Source organism: Agelaius tricolor, unplaced genomic scaffold, assembly GCF_023055355.1.
Source record: "Agelaius tricolor isolate 1412-34295 unplaced genomic scaffold, bAgeTri1.0.p SCAF_14, whole genome shotgun sequence".
Lineage (NCBI taxonomy): Eukaryota > Metazoa > Chordata > Aves > Passeriformes > Icteridae > Agelaius > Agelaius tricolor.
Genome location: NW_027269274.1, coordinates 4,303,997 through 4,307,500, shown reverse-complemented (window position 1 = coordinate 4,307,500; position 3,504 = coordinate 4,303,997).

Genomic DNA, 3,504 nt, shown 5'->3' with positions numbered 1-3,504 from the left:
TTAACCCTAGCCAGTCATGTTGACAAGGAAAAGGGAAGAAAAACCTATTCAATTAAAACATCTTTACTGCTATTTAGAATGCAGATGAGCCCCTCAGCAATGAGGAAATTAGTATTTTATGGTGAAGCATTTATATAGTTTATTCTATATTTGAACCATAATAAATTACATCCATTTTTTACAAGAATTATAACTGACATGCTGTCAGAGCTGTACATGTACAGCCTTAGAAATATACATAATACTTTGAAAGCTGTCACATTCAGTACAGTTGTAAACATCACCCTGGGTTACCAAACTGTTATCTTTAGGTTTACTTCTTCAGATAAACCATGGGATCTTCGCACATTTCAACCAGAAGAAAATCAATTCTCCCTCAAACAGTTGCACAGCAGTTTACCGCTTGTGTTTAAATGCACATCCTTGTACTAGCTTGGATCCCAGTTTGAGTCTGTTTGCAAAATAGCCTCAGTTAGGGCTTTGAGTTAGGTCTGGGAGAGCACCAGAGTGACTCAGTGTCCTCCCTCATGTTGGCATTCTTCAATCCAAAAGTGCTACTGTGGTTCTAAACGATGCCTTTTGTGGAATATTCAGATGTATGTATTATGTTACAGTGCTATTTCTGCAGGGTTACTTTTTTAGACTGATCCTTCTGAAATACTGTGTATAAACCTGTTTTCATGAGTTTGCTGAATTGTTTTAAAAATGTTATTGGAGAGTTATAGTGTTGCAATGGTATTCTCTAGGAGGTTTCCAATTCTTCAGAAATATCATTACTCTTGACTATGTTCTTTAGGATGCTGACAAAAGCTACCTCAGATGTTACCTAATCACAGGAAATTTCTATCGTTTATTCCCTTGTATGCATTATTTTCTACTTCACAGTGCAAACAAAATGCAAATAAGGATAAGGGTTTCCAACTGGAAATTTTATATAATTAATTAATAAACACAGGCCTCGAATGAAAATGATTTTAAGCAGAGCTGTGATTCAGCTTCAGCTGCAGGAAGATGTGGTTCAATGGCATTGCCTCTGCATTCAGAAAGCTTCAGCCACGATCCTGCAGGGAGTTCTCTGCCTACAGACATCTGCCCCAAAACAAACCCAGAGGCTTCAGTGGGACTCAAGGTACTGCCAGGTCCTGAAAGACTCAGAGAGATGGAGAGCAAGCAAGGCTAGATGAGCTAGCATGGGAGAAAAGTGCTTTAACAGCTATTTTCATGCAAGAGGATGTGAACTCAGGTTTTGTGTCCTGAGCAGAGCCTGAAGTTTGGGCACTGGTGGCTTCTGCCCATCAGGTAGAGCAGGCAGGGGCAGGTGCTGAGCCTTACAGCTCCATCCATATGAGGCTTTTGGGTCTGACTATGCTTGAGACACCAGGGAAAAAAAATGTGGCAAACAGATCAGCTGCCATCAAAGCTCAGCAGTGGTGGACCTGGGGATGTGGGTGGAATTCAGGTGCCTACACCCCATCTCAGCTGGCTCCATCTCCTTTTGGGATAGTCCTGTTGAGCCTGCCAGCACTGTCAGGTAATGTAATTTTAGGGTTTTTTTCCCACTTCAGGTGGTAGAGGTTGACACCAGAAAACTCCTTAGATGGAGTTGGATGCTTTTCCATCACAGATCAGGAAGATTTCTTCCATTCTTTATGATCTGAGGTCTGGTAGCCCCAAATGCCATTGCAGTGCTGGCCTCTGTGGTACAGAGAGGTGAGGAGCCCCAGGAGCACCCACCACTGTGCACAGCAACACTTATGCTGTTGTTACAGTTAATTTCCTCCTCTCTTTGAACCATCTAAATTCAGCGTGCATTATCCTTCTGGTATTTATGTAAATGTTTAGATTAGGTAATATTTTATTCTACAGTGAATGACACCATAATCCTCCTTATTCTTCTCGTTTATCATAAATATTTAGTTTGTTTTTAGCTTGTGGGACTAAACACAACATCGTTTTCATTACTGTGAAATCTTCCCCTTTTCTTCTCCTGCAAGCATTCCTGGTCCCCTGGCAGTACTCTGCCTCCCAGAACATGCTAATATTGCTTGCATTACTGCAGGATTACCACAATGAAGTATACACTTGGTATTATAATTCATAATGTTGCTTTAAAAGATTAACCACTCCCACGGCTGTGTCTGGTAATTACAGAGCAGACTTTCTTTCTTTTTTTTAAAACAGAGAACAGTGTGCACAAAATGACTGGCAAGGAGGTAAGTGTTTGGGGTGTGCTTTGTTTTTCAACCTCAGAGAAAACCAGATGCAAAACTGATAAAGGAGACTGAGAGTGGGTTTTAGGCTGAGATACTTCATTATATTAGTAATTTAACAGGTTTATATAAAGGAGATGGCACTGTCGGCCCCTGGAATGTCACAGACTGATGCGATTGGCAATTGCCAGCTCAGATGAACAACCCCAAAATAATTAATAGGCCTTCTGGAGTTTTCCAGGCAAGTGAGTATGCTGGTGAAAGAGCAATAGTTAGTTTAGCCTGTCAAGGTTCATTCTTTTTCAAAACTCCAGTCCTCCCTTGATGCCCTCTAATGGTTTTTTGAAACACCAAAATGTTTTTTGCGTGAACAACATTACCCATTGTGCTTTAGTTAAATGCATTTCGATGTCAGACATACTCTTGGCTCAAAAATGGCTGTTCCCTACCCCTTCCTGGGGGGATCTCCAGGGAGGGCAGCCAGATTGACTTTAATCGGCCAAAGACGCGGGATGGGTTCTTAATGTGATAAACCGATCAAGTGTGCAAAGTCGCATTAATATGTGGAAACTTGATCAGCTTTTATTAAGGGATGGGAAATGCTTTAATTGCTGAGTGACAAGAGCACTTGTTTGTTTAATTGCTTGTTTGTGTTTGTTGTAAAGCCTTGGGGGATGTGGTAATTTGTCCCATTGTTGTTTGAAAATGTGGGTCTGGTAGCCAAACCAACAGCAAATGACAGACAGTGGTCTGGTACCAAGTATTGCTTCATCAGTGCTTACCACATTCCCATTTTGGAGAGGATGGCAGCCTTTGGAGCAACAAAGTGGGATTCTCCTTCCAGTCTCTCCTTGCTTCATTGTCCAGAGCTTCCATACTGTGAGAAGGTTGGAATTCTTGTACTTAAATGAAGAGTTAGTCACTGTCTGTTAAATGAAAGTAGCATTTAAACACTGCTGCATGGTAGAGCAGCACTTAACAGGTTGTTCTGTCTTTCACAGCTGGGGATGTAATGGTTGCACGATCCTACATAAAACTCCTAAAAGATCTCAGAGCCTGAGGCAAAGTCCATTGAAACTGTTGGTGTCTTGTTTGTTGGACTGGCCTTTGATCAGATGCTAATGCATAGCGATTGCTTTTCTATATCTTTCCTGAAAGGGGTTTTAGCATGGAATTGTTCCCTGCTGTAGGACTGCAGCAGGCCTTGGGATAGATCTGTCGTGGCTGAAGCTGACCACAAGTCTCTATGGTACAATGATGCCTGGCATTCTGTGCTGGGAAGAAGTATTAGGTT